The 13,736-nt window shown below is 38.4% G+C and overlaps 1 long non-coding RNA gene across 1 annotated transcript in view; it reads right to left on the reverse strand.

The window, feature by feature from the left end:
• The window catches only part of LOC119474090, a 31,535-nt gene that overhangs the window by 15,773 nt on the left and 2,026 nt on the right, over positions 1-13,736 (reverse strand). The window lies entirely within an intron of this gene.

Raw genomic sequence — 13,736 nt, forward strand, 5'->3', positions numbered from 1 at the left:
AGAAAAGAAAAGAAAAGAAAAGAAAGAAAGAGAGGGAGAGAAAGCAAGAAAGGAAAATTTTAAAAAAATGCTAAATACAAAATTATAACTTTTTTGAACCCATCAGAAAACTGGTCACAGTCTGAATTCCAAAAATGAATGGGCGAAAGGACAAGTGCACCAGTTCACCAGTGGCAGAGCATGGGAGGGAGAGGGGGAATAAGTAAGAAGAAATCAGCTAAGGGCCAAGTGGGTCTGGGATGTTAGTCTGGAATAGCTGGAGGCCCCAGGCATAGTGGGAGCTTGCACTCACTCACAGGCTCTTTTCTGAGCCTTCACTGGGTGCTAAAGAGAAAGATTGGGCCCCTTTATGTTATCTACTCTCATTGAGTGTGGGTGGAACTTGTGGCTTGCTGCTCTAGAACACTGCAAAGGTGATGAATGTCCTTTCTGTGATTACATTACACAAGACTGTTGCCTCCATTTTGCTAACGGACTTGACAGACTGTCTTGCTGGCTTTGATGAAGGAAGCAGCCATGTTGTGAGCTGCCCTGTGGAAAGGCCCATGTGGCAAGGAACTGAGGACAGCTTCCAGCTGACAGTGAGCAAAATGAGACCCATAGTCCTGAGGCTGCCAAAAATGGAACCATGCCATTATGCATACAACTGAGTTTGGAAGCTAATTCCAGACTCCCAAGTCACTTCTAACTAGAACTTGTGGTTTGAAGTTTTTAGGTTTACTAAAAGGGCTGGCTTTTGTTTATCAGTTATCAGTGATGATATTTCCTCTCCACTTCTGCTCAGTGCCATACAATATTCCCCGAAGTCCTCTCTGTGTGTGTATCTCTGTATGCATACGTGTTGGGGTGGTGTGTTTATTTTTTTCTCCCTACAGTGAGGTCATAGCCCTACAGTGAGGAATCCCCAATGTAATGGGCTGATTTTCCCATTAAATTTACCAGTTTTAGAGTCCTTTACACTTTGTCTTCTGTCTCCAACTTCAGCAAACTGTGAAAAATAACCTAAACTTAAGTTTGCCAAGTTAGGCAAATGTTTTTGGGAGAAATGTGATTTTAATAGTCTGAGTTCCTTCTTTCACTTTCATATTTGGCCTAGTAATTCTTTACTCTTTTACTATTGTCGAATAGTTTTTAGAATAAATTTTAAAATATATTTTATTCTGTATTTTACTTCTTTTGTTTTCAAGAGGACTTGGGGTCTAGAAAATACCTAGATAACCATGCTGTTGGAGATAGAAACCTAGTCTTTTGTTTTCATTCTTTTTTTCATAAAATAAGACACGTATGTAAAGCTATGAGTTTTCCTTTGAATGCAACTTGAGCCATTTCCCAAAACTTTGCTGTAAATTGCCCTCTTTTTGTTAATGTCTAAATAAATTGTGATCTCTGATTTTATTTTCTCATTGATTCAGGGGATATTTTGGAAAGCATTCTTTAATTTTAAAGAGGTTGTGAGAGAATACTTGCCTTGGCCAACTTAGGACAACCTAATATCCCCCTAGTACTGTCATGGCTGGTGCTCTCTAAAAAGTGCTACTTCCTGGGTGGAGGTCAACCAACTCAGGCCATTACAGATACTCATGACAGAATAACCCTGCTCTCAGGAAGGAGAAAACTACGGGTAATTCCACTGCCTGCAACATCCTGACTAACCAGAGGTCCTGAGTCTGTCCACGTGACAGCTTCACTGCTAGCATAACCAGCATTTGAGAAAGTCAGCACACTAAACCTGTCTTCAACCAAGGACTCTCACAGAGTCTACTTCACTCCCCTCCTGCCTCCACCAGAGCAGGTTCTGGCATCCATAACTGGGAGACCTGTAGACAGCTCACATCACTACTGTATGGCTCTCAGAAAGTCCTATCCATAGGGGAATGGGGAAAGCACCCTATGGAGGAAAAACCCTGTGGGATAAAAGATTCTGAACAGCAGGCCTTGAGTTCCAGAACTTTCCAGTGATATAGCCTACCCAAATGAAAAGGAACCAGAAAAGTAATTCTGGTAATATGACAAAACAGGGTTCTATAACACCCAACCAAAAGATCACACTAGCTCCCCAGCAATAGATCCAAATCAAAAAGGAATTTCTGAATTGCCAGGTAAAGAATTCACAGGGTTGGGCCAGGCACAGTGGCTCACACATGTAATCCCAGCACTTTGGGAGGCCAAGGCGGGTGGATCACGAGGTCAGGAGTTCAAGATCAGCCTGGCCAACATGGTGAAACCCCGTCTCTATTAAAGATACAAAAAATTAGCCGGGTGTGGTGGCATGCCCCTATAATCCCAGCTACTCAGGAGGCTGAGGCAGGAGAATCGCTTGAACTCAGGAGGCAGAAGTTGCAGTGAGCTGAGATTGTGCCATTGCACTTCAGCCTGGGTGACAGGGCAAGACTCTGTCTCAAAAAAAAAAAAATAAGAATTCACAAGGTTGATTATCAAGCTACTCAAGGAGATACCAGAGAATGGTGAGAACCAACCTAAAGAAATTTTTTAAAAAAATACAAAATATGGATGAAAAATTATCCAGGAAAATAGATATCACAAAGAAAAAGCAAACAACTTCTGGAAGTGACAGGCACATGTGGAGAAATACAAGATGCACTGGAAAATTTCAGCAATAGACCAGACTAGTAGAAGAAAGAACTTCAGAGCTCAAAGACAGGACTTTTGAATTAATCAGACAAAGACAAAGAAAAAATAAAAAAACGAGCAAGGCCCCCGAGAAATCTGGAATTATGTGGGGTTTTTGCTGTTTTTTTTTTTTTTTTGGTAGGGGGACAGAGTTTTACTCTTGTTACTCAGGGTGGAGTACAATGGCATGATCTCTGCTCACTGCAACTTCCACCTCCCAGGTTCAAGTGATTCTCCTGCCTCAGTCTCCCTAGTAACTGGGACTTTAGGCAGATGCCACAATGCCCAGGTAATTTTTGTGTTTTTACTGGAGATGGGGTTTCACCATGTTGGTAAGGCTGGTTTCAAACTCCTGACCTCAGGTGATCTGCTCACCTTGGCCCCCCAAAGTGCTGGGATTACAGGTGTGAGCCACCACACCCTGCAGTTTTTTTTTTTTTTCCCTTGTTTATTTTTGAGACAGATTCTTGCTTTATCACCCAAGCTGGAATATGGTAGTGTGATCTCAGTTCACTGCAACCTCTGCCTCTCAGGTTCCCGAGTAGCTGGGATTGCAGGTGTGTACCACCACATGCAGCTAATTTTTGTATTTATAGTAGAGATGGGGTTTTACCATGTTGTCCAGGCTGGTCTCAAACTCCTGGCCTCAAGTGATCCTCCTGCTTTGCCCTCCCAAAGTGCTGGGATTACAGGTGTGAGGTACTGTTCTTGGCCCTGGAATTATGTTCAATGGCAAAACCTAAGAATAATTGGTGTTTCTATGGAAGAAGAGATATCTAAAAGTTTGGAAAACTTATTTGATGGAATAATTGAGAAAGACTTCCCTGGCCTTGCTAAGTACCTAGACATGCAGATACAAGAAGCTCAAAGAACACCTGGGAAATTCATCACAAAAAGATCATCACCTAGGCACATAGTCATCAGGTTATCTTAAGTCAGGAAAAAGGAAAGAATCTTAAGAGCTGTGAGACAAAGCATCAGCTAACCTGTGAAGGAAAATCTATCAGATTAACAGCAGATTTCTCAGCAGTAACCTCACAAGCCAGAAGGGATTGGGATCATATTTTTAGCCTCCTGAAAAAAAAATTGTCAGCCAAGAATTTTGTAAAATTTTGAAAAGAAGGGAGAAGATCCAAATAAACTCAATTAGAAATGAAACAGGAGATACGACAACCAATGTCACAGAAATACGAAAGATCATTCAAGCCTACTATGAACGCCTTTACGTGCACAAACTAGAAAATCTAGAGGAGATGAATAAATTTGTGACAATATGCAACCCTCCTAGATTATATCAGAAAAAAATAGAAACTCTGACTAGACCAGTAACAAGCAGCAAGATTGAAACAGGAATTTAAAAATTGTCGACAAAAAAAGTCCCAATGGATTCACAATTGAATTCTATCAGAAATTCAAAGAATTGCTATCAATTTTACCGAAACTATTCCAAAAGATAGAGGGAATCCTCCCTAAATCATTCTATGAAGCCAGTATCACCCTTATACCAAAACCAGGAAAGGACCTAACAAAAAAAGGAAACTACAGACCTATGCCCCTGATGAACATAGATGTAAAAATTCTCAACAAAATACTAGCTAACTGAATCCAACACCATATCAAAAGATAATCTACCACGATCAAGTGAGTTTCATACCAGGAATGCAGGAATGGTTTAACATATACAAGTCAATAAATGTGATACATCACATAAACAGAATTAAAAACAAAAAATCATATGGTCATCTCAATAGATGCAGAAAAAGCATTTGACAAAGTCCAACACAACACCCCTTTATGATTAAAACCCTCAGCAAAACCGGCATAGAAGGGACATACCTCAAGGTAATAAAAGCCATCTATTTCAAATCCACAGCCAACATTATACTGAACAGGGAAAAGTTGAAAACATTCCCCCTGCTAACTGGAACAAGACAAAGATGCCCACTTTTACGACTTCTATTCAACACAGTAGTGGAGGTCATAGCCAGAACAATCAGATGAGAAAGAAATAAAGGACATCCAAATTGGTAAAAAGGAAGTTAACCTGTCACTGTTCACCAATGATTTGACTGTATACCTAGAAAACTCTAAAGACTCATCTGAAAAGCTCCTAGATCTGATAAATAAATTCAGTAAAGTTTCAGAATACACAAATTAGTAGCACTGCTATACACCAACAATGACTAAGATCCAAGCTGAGGATCAAATCAAGAACTCAATCCCTTTACAACAGCTGCAAAAAAAAATAAAATACTTAGGGATATACCTAACCAAGGAGGTGAAAGACCTCTACAGGGAAAACTACAAAACACTGCCAAAAGAAATCATAGTTGATACAATCAAATGGAAACACATCCCATGCTCATGGATGGGTAGAATCAATATTGTGAAAATGACCATACCACCAAAAGAAATCTACAGATTCAATGCAATTCCCATCAAAATACCATCATCATTCTTCACAGAACTAGGAAAAACAATGGTAAACTTTATATCCTAAAAGAACCCACATAGCCAAAGCAAGACTAAGCAAAAAGAACAAATCTGGAGGGATCACACAATTTGACTTCAAACTATACTTCCGGGCTATAATTACCAAAACAGCATGGTACTGGTAAAAACAGGCATGTAGACCAATGGAACAGAATAGTGATCCAGAAATAAAGCCAAATACTCACAGCCAACTGATCTTCAATGAAGCAAACAAAAACATAAAGTGGCAAAGGGACACCCTATTCAACAAATGGTGCTGTGATAGTTGGCAAGCAACGTGTAGAAGAATGAAACTGGATTCTCATCTCCCACATTATATAAAAATCAAACTCAAGACAGATCAAAGACTTAAATCTAAGACCAGAAGCCATAAAAATTCTAGAAAATAACATCAGAAAAACTCTTCTAGACATTGGCCTAGGCAAAGAGTTCATGACCAAGAACCCAAAAGCAAATGTAATAAAAGCAAAAATAAACAGATGGGACCTAATTAATCTAGAAAGCTTCTGCATAGCAAAAGAAATAATCAGCAGAGTAAACAGACAACCCTCAGAGTGAGAGAAAGTATTCAATTATGCATCTGACAAACAACTAATATGCAGAATCTACAAGGAACTCAAACAAATCAGCCAGAAAAAAACAATCCCATTAAAAAAGTGGCCAAATGATAAGAATAGACAATTCAAAAGAAGATACGCAAATGGCCAATAAACATAGGAAAAAATGGCTTAGCATCACTAATTATCAGGGAAATACAAATTAAAACCACAATGAGCTACCACTCTATATATGATTTTAAATTATGGCAAGAATGGCCATAATTTAAATAAATAGATGTTGGCAAAAAAATTAAAAAGATGTGATAAAAAGGGAACACATACACACACATATATATACACACTCACACATACACCATGGAATATATATATATACTCAGCCATAACAAGGAATAAAATAATGGCATTCACAGCAACCTGGATGGAACTGGAGACCACCACTCTAAGTGAAGTAACTCAGGCATGGAAAACCAAATATCATGCGTTCTCACTTGTAAGTGGGAGCTTAGCTATGAGGACACAAAGGCACAAGAATGATATAAGGGACTGTGGGGAAATGGAACTGGCAGAGTGGGAGGGAGGTAAGAGATTTTAAAAAAAACACACATTGGGTACAGGGGACACTGCTCAAGTGACGGGTGCACCAAAATCTCAGAAATGACCACTAAAGAACTCATCCATGTAACAAAAAACCACCTGTTTCCCGAAAACTATTTAAATAAAATAAAATTTAAACAAAAATTAAAAATAAAGTGTTTTCGTTATGTTTCTATATTCTTCAGTTGATTTCAAGCTTAATTGAACTTGGGTCAGAGATTACATCTGATCTGTAAAATACTTAAGGTCTTGAATTTATTAAAATTTTCTTTGAGCCATTTTTCATGGATATTCTATAAGCAATTGAAAGTAAATGTGTCTTTGTTTTTAGAAACCTATGTAAACAGGAATAACACTTATGATTTAAATACTTTAAATGAACATGCTTTTCTGTTTTACATTTCCATATGTGTGCTCTTCTTCCACTCCCCAGAGTAATCCATTGACTTAGGTAGGTATTTGGATAGTTAAAAAGAGATAAAAAGAAAAAATGGCAGTTTATGCTCAGCTTTTTATCACTAAAATCAGATTTTTTTGAATCTAAGGTAAAATATTCTTTAGATATGAGGTTTTGACCAAAGAGAAAAGGGTTTTCTAAATTCCTTATGCTTCAATAGCATATCCAAAGCCAGGTCCAGGGGATTTTCATGCTGCCTTTGTAGTTGATCATGGGTAGATAGAACTCAATTGTGAAGTCTTGGCTAGGAGATTTTTTTTTTCTGCTTGTCTTGTCTTGTGTTTTAGAAAGAGGATAAGATGTGTATTCTAACAACTTTTCTTCAGGCTGAAATCTAGAACAGAGTGGTTTTGAGGGTGATACTTGTACTGGTGATAGGGTACGGGAGTAATAGGATGTCAGGAAAATTGGAATCAGTGATCCTGTGTCTGTCTCTCCATCTGGAACTTTTGGAGGTATCTGCCACAAAGTTTGGCCTCTTCCTCATCATGCAGGGAAGAGCTGGACTGCCACATGTGTAAGTATGGTTCCATGGTGAAGGTAGGCAGAGAAAGAGCATGAGTTAGACACTGTGCCTCTTTCAACTTCTGGTATGGGAAGAAATGAAAAGTTCCTGTGCACCCTCAGGATGGCTGGCTTCCAAAGTGAGTGTTGAGCTGACCTCACCACAGAGGTTGCAGATGGACAACCTACACTAGGGGACTCTTGTTGGTTTGACTTGAAAGAAGGTGTACTCAGTGACTGCCTGCTATGGTCTAATATTTGTCTTTCCCCAAAGGTAGGAGGGGCCTTTGGGGCGGCCATGAGGGTGGAGCCTTCATGAATGGTAGTAATGCCCTTGTGATACAGGCTCACTAATTCTTTCTCCTGCTTGATTAATTCTGCTATTAAAGGGCTCTGATGCATTCTTCAGTATGCCAATTGCATTTTTCAACCCCAGAATTTCTCCTTGATTCTTTTTAATTATTTCAATTTCTTTGTTGAATTTATCTGATAGAATTCTGAATTCCTTCTCTGTGTTATCTTGAATTTCTTTGAGTTTCCTCAAAACAGCTATTTTGAATTATCTGTCTGAAGGTCGCATATCTCTGTTTCTCCATGATTGGTCCCTGGTGACTTACTTACTTTGTTTGGTAACATAATGTTTTTCCTGGATTGTCTTCATACTTGTAGATGTTTTTATGTGTCTGGGCATTGAAGAGTTAGGTATTTATTGTAGTCATCACAGTCTGGGCTTGTTTGTACCTGTTCTTCTTGGGAAAGCTTGCCAGATATTTGAAAGGACTTGGGTGTTGTGATCTAAGCTTTATCTACTTTAGGGGGTACCCCAAGCCTAGTTACACTATGGCTCTTGCAAACTCTTAAGAGTACCACCTTGGTGGTCTTGGACAAGATCAGGGAGAATTCTTTGGATTGCCAGGCAAATAATTGCCCTCTTCCCTTTACTTTCTCCCAAACAAACACAGTCTCCTCTGTCTCTCTCTCTCTCTGTTCTGAACTACCTAAAGCTGGAGATGGAGTGATGCAAACACCTGTGGCCATCACCACTATGACTGTTCTGGGTCAGACCTGAAGCCAGCACAGCACTGGGTCTTGCCCAAGACCTGCTGTATCCAGTCCCTGGTCATGGCCTATGTTGCTCAAGGCTCTGGGACTCTACAATCAACAGGTGGCAAAGCCATCCAGGCCTATGTCCTTCACTTCAGGGTGGCAAGTTCCTCCAGTCCCTGGTTGGGTCCAGAGGCACCATCTGCCTGGTACTTTATGACCCTTTTCAATCTGAAAACTTTTTTGGTTCAGGAAAGTTTTTACTTCTTCTTTTATAATTGCATCTTGTCTATCATTCTTTTTTCCATCTGGAATTTTTATTATTCCCATGTAGGACTTTTGGATATGCCTTCCAGGTCTCAACCCTTCCCTTTTTGAGATAAGTTTTCTGAGGGATGCGAGATAGTGTCTCCATTCTATGTTTGATCATTAATTATTCTTTCAGCATTTCCATTTTTAAAGTACAGAAAAGGCGTGAGAATAGTACCAGATACTCCTTTACCCAGTTTCACCATTTGCTTACATTTTACCCCATTTTCTGTGACCTTTTAAATGGGGAATCATGTTTTTAATTTCTGTTTATTCCTAGGTAGCTTTTAGTATTTGTTGCTATCATGAATGAGAATTTTTTTCTTTACATTTTCTAATTTGTCCTGTTTCACATATGTGAAAATTGGTGAGGAAATAATTATCTAGTAATCTGACTTTTTATTAAACTTTCTTATTAATCCTAGGCTTTCCAGTTGTTCTTTTGTATTTTCTCAATAGATCATCATATCATCTACAAATAATGACAATTGTAGATTTTTCTTTCTTATAATTGAACTCCCTATTTCTTATGTTATTATTTCAGTGAGGGCCTTCAGAATAGTGCTGAATAACACCACTGATCTTTCTGGTTTTGTTCTTGATTTTAATGGGCTTTTCCAAGAAATTGAGAAATGCCACTAATTTTTCACCATAAAACATGATGTTTACTATTATTTTTTGAAAGGTGCTCCATCTCAAGTCAAGAAAATTTCATGTAGTCCTACCGTAGAGGTTTTGGTCAATAATAGATGTTAAATTTTATCAAATCTCATTTTTGTATTCATCAGAATGAGCATATAGTTTTTTCTTATATAATTTATTAACGTGATGAGTATATTAATAAATGCTCTTTTAGCCATCTTGAAATAATGCTAATTACTTAAAGCATATTCATCTTTTAACATACTACTACATTTAACTTGCTGTAGTTATATCTATGTCATATGTGACATTGAGCCATGATCTTTCTTCCCCTGACTCTCCTGGTTTTAGTGTCATAGTTAGGTAAATTTCTTTTACTATGGCCTTAAACATATTTTAAATAAAATAAAAATTTAAGAGGATAAAGTTTTGAGGGGTTAATGAACCTCATGAAGGCTAAATCTAGAGTTAAATGAAAAGTAATGATAATGAAAGGCATATATCTCCTTTCCTGTTCTCACTTTGTTAAAACAGAATCTTTAAACATACCAGCCTATTTTAAGACATCAGTTACGCAGGGCTTCATGTTGAACTTAAGGATAAAGAATTGTCATTTCAGAAGTGTCAAAGCCTTAGATTTGCAAAGTACTTAAAATTTATATAGCTTATGAAGTCAAACAGGGCTAAAAGTGATATATAAAAACTAGCAATCACCACCCTGACTGCCCCTGCCTCACTGCCTCTGCCTCACCACCCCTCAAAGGTATCTGCTTAATGTTTCTTCTGTTACTTATCACCATATTTCCAAATGATAAACATGTACTGCCCTCTCTTGAGTCATCAATTTCTGTATCACCTATTGTTTTTCTATTATGGTAGCTGAGGATTTTAACTTTCTAATACTTTCTACTCTTCTCCCTATTCTCTCAAAATAGTTAATTTTTTGTGTTAAATTCTTAATTTTTTTACATTCAGTATATCTTACACACTGCTGAGTGGTTACTATAATTATATTTTCTTTCCTGTAAGATACTTTGATTTTCTTGTACTTATTCATTGCCTCATTTTTTCATTTGTTTAGTTTTTACTGAACCGATTGCTAAGTCTTCCAATATTTCCCAAGAGCTTTGTTCAGTGCTTCAGGATAATTTCTGACATAGTCAAACCTGTTGAATAACCTCCCCTTTCTACATTTCTCCTGCATATCCACTCTGTTGCTTTTCTAGCCTGCAGCATAGCTCTCATCCTAAAAATCCCCTTGCTACTTTTCTGTGTTGGAAGTGCTATCTCACAGTTTTGTGTTTTCTTTCTTGGTTTAGTCCCTCTTTTTGATGGAGCACATATACCAGTAGCTTCTTGAGAACGGGCACTTGGTAAGAAAAAAATTTGAGACTTTACATAAATATCTTTCTTATGTCCTCATGCTTGATTTGCCAGGGTGTGTCATTGTAAGTAGAAGTTAATTTTGTGGGCATTGTTCCTTTTTCTCCTGACTTCCATTGTTACTGTTGCTATGTCACTGTCATTATTTTCTTATTCCCAATGCTTTGTATAACTGTTGTTTCTCTCTGGAAGCTTTTAGGATCTTCTTCTCTCTGGTAAGAATAAGTAATATTGTAAATGATAATTATGTGAGTTATGTGTCCAATAGCTGTCCTTCTCATTTTGTAGATTATTCAGTCATTTGTTCCTCAAACAGTCCATGAGGTTGTTGATGCTATAATTATCCCCACCTTACAGAAGTAGAAACCACAGCACAGAGAGATTAGGTTATTTTCCTAGGGAAACACAGATAGTGGGTGATGTATCTAGAATTTACATCCAGTCAGTCTAACTCCGTGCTTTTAGCTATAACTCTTAGCTTCTCCAAGAGGGCAAAGTAACCAAAGGAACTTCCTGATAATGCAGTTTCAGACACCTAGTAGGGATTAATACCATACAGGGAGTTTAGGTTTTTGATTTATGTACAAGGTCAGCACTAATGATGAAGCAGTTTCTCTCTGTACTATAGGGCCTTGGACATTTCCTAACAGAAACAGGCTATCAGCGTTTTTTACAGCCAGCAAGCAGGCAACTTCCAAAAGCAGAACAGGTATAACTTTCAGCATGGTCTTGAGCCATTTGCAGCCAAAGAGACAACTTGCAGAGGGTGATTGGTCATCTGCAAGGCTGACCCAGCTTGATTCTTATCAGCAATAAGCACTCCTCTTTGTGAAATCTTGAGGGTATCTGGGACCAGATGCTGCCAGATGTTCAAGCCTTTGTCTTCTGTATTTATTGCAGTCATAGTGACTTTCCTCTTCTTACCTCCCAGAATACCACTGTGGATATCAATTATTGGGATCTGATCAGTATCTACTGAGTGATAGACAGTAGATATTATAATTCTTTTTGTTAACTTTCCACACATTTACATCTTCCTAGTTAGACTGTGAGCAGAACTGTCTTACATATTTTCTCACTCTTCATGGTGACAAATAAATGACATGCAAATATATATGTATGCATACATACACAGTGTGTATATGCACTGTTCAAACACTCTTGATCATAAAGATAAATATATCTTCATGTTTAACAAAGTTAAAACAGTGTAAAAAGAAAATGAAAGTTAAATTTTCTCAATTAATTGGAGTCTCCCAACCCATTCCTTCCATTCCCTGCCTTCTCAGTCTCTTCCCACTCCATGGAAGGAACAATAATTATTTATGTGGGTCTTTCAAGAAATTTTCTGTGCATATAATGCCATATATATTATAAAATATATTTTAACACAAATGGCCTTATGTTCTGCATATGGTTTGGAAACTTTTTTTGTTGTTGTTGAGACAGAGTCTCACTCTGTCACCCAGGCTGGAGTGCAATGGTGCGATCTTAGCTCACTGCAACCTCTGCCTCCCAGGTTCAAGAGATTCTCATGCCTCAGCCTCCTGAGTAGCTGGGATTACAGTTGTGTGCTGTCATGCCCTGCTAATTTTTTGTATTTTTAGTAAAGATGGGATTTCACCATGTTTGCCAGGCTGGTTTCAAACTCCTGACCTCAAGTGGTCCACCTGTCTCGGCCTCCTAAAGTGCTAGGCTTACAGGCATGAGCCACCGCACCAGGCCTACTTGTTATATTCTTAACATCTTTCTGTAGTTGCAAATTCCTTTTTTTAACAGCTGGGTACTAGTTCTTTGTATATATCAGTTTTATTAGCCAGTCATGTACTGATGGGCATTTACATTCTGTCTAGGGTTTTTTTTCTATTACAATTAATGTTACAATGAACGTCATTGTGAACATCTTTAATCACTTATGTGAGTATATTCATAAATAAACTCATTGAAGTGGAACTGCTGGGTTAACAAGTATATGCATTTAACATTTTGTTAAGTAAAGCCACATTTACTTCTGTGAAAATTAGGCCAAACTATACTACCGCAAACAGTGTATAGAGGGCCTGTTTTTTCCCTATCGTATTCAGCTCCAAATCATATAGCTATGTAATGCTTCTTCATCTAGCATGAGGAAAATTTGTATCTCTTTGCTATTTTAATTTCTCTAATAGCTGTTGAAATTGAGCATATTTTCAGATATTTATTGACCATTGGTCTCACTTTTGCAATGAGCTGACATTACACATCCTCTGTCCACTTTATAGTGGGTTGTCCATTGGTTAGTTTGTATGGTTTAGTTTTTTGTTTGATTTGTAAGAAGTTTGTGTGCTTTTTGGTTATTGGTTTTTAGTTTATTAACAAAATTCGTCCATTAATTGCTGTATCTGTCGCCAATATTTTTCTTGGTTTAGTGTGTGTGTGTGTGTGTGTGTGTGTGTATGTATACATATATATATATATATATATATATATATATTTTTTTTTTTTTTTTGAGACAAGGTCTCACTCTGTCTCCCAGGCTGGAGTGCAGTGGCACAGTCTTGGCTCACTGCAACCTCCACCTCCCTGGGTCAGGTGATCCTCTAGCCTCAACCTCCTAAGTGTAGCTGGGACTACAGGTACACACCATCATGCCTGGCTAATTTTTGTATTTTTAGTAGAGACAGTGTTTTACCATGTTGCCCAGTGTGGTCTCTAACTCTTCAGCTCAAGCATCCACCTGCATCAGCCTCCCAAAGTGCTAGGATTACAGGCGTGAGTCACCACACACGGCCTGTTTTCTTTTTTTCTCCCAAGACGGAGTCTCATTCTGTCACCCAGGCTGGAGTGTAGCGGCGCAATCTCAGCTCACTGCAACCTCCCCCTCAGCTCACTGCAACCTCTGCCACCTGAGTTGAAGCAATTCTTCTGCCTCAGCCTCCCAGGTAGCTGGGATTACAATTGTGCGCCACCATGCCTGGCTAATTTTTTTTTGTATTTTTAGTAGAGACTGGGTTTCACCATGTTGGCCAGGCTGGTCTCAAACTTCTGACCTCAGGATCTGCCCACCTCGGCCTCCCAAAGTGCTGGGATTACAGGCATGAGCCACTGCTCCCAGCTGCCCAGTTTTCTTTTAACCCAGT

The sequence above is a fragment of the Cebus imitator genome, unplaced genomic scaffold (genome assembly GCF_001604975.1).
Source record: "Cebus imitator isolate Cc_AM_T3 unplaced genomic scaffold, Cebus_imitator-1.0 Scaffold209, whole genome shotgun sequence".
NCBI classification, from domain to species: Eukaryota; Metazoa; Chordata; class Mammalia; order Primates; family Cebidae; genus Cebus; species Cebus imitator.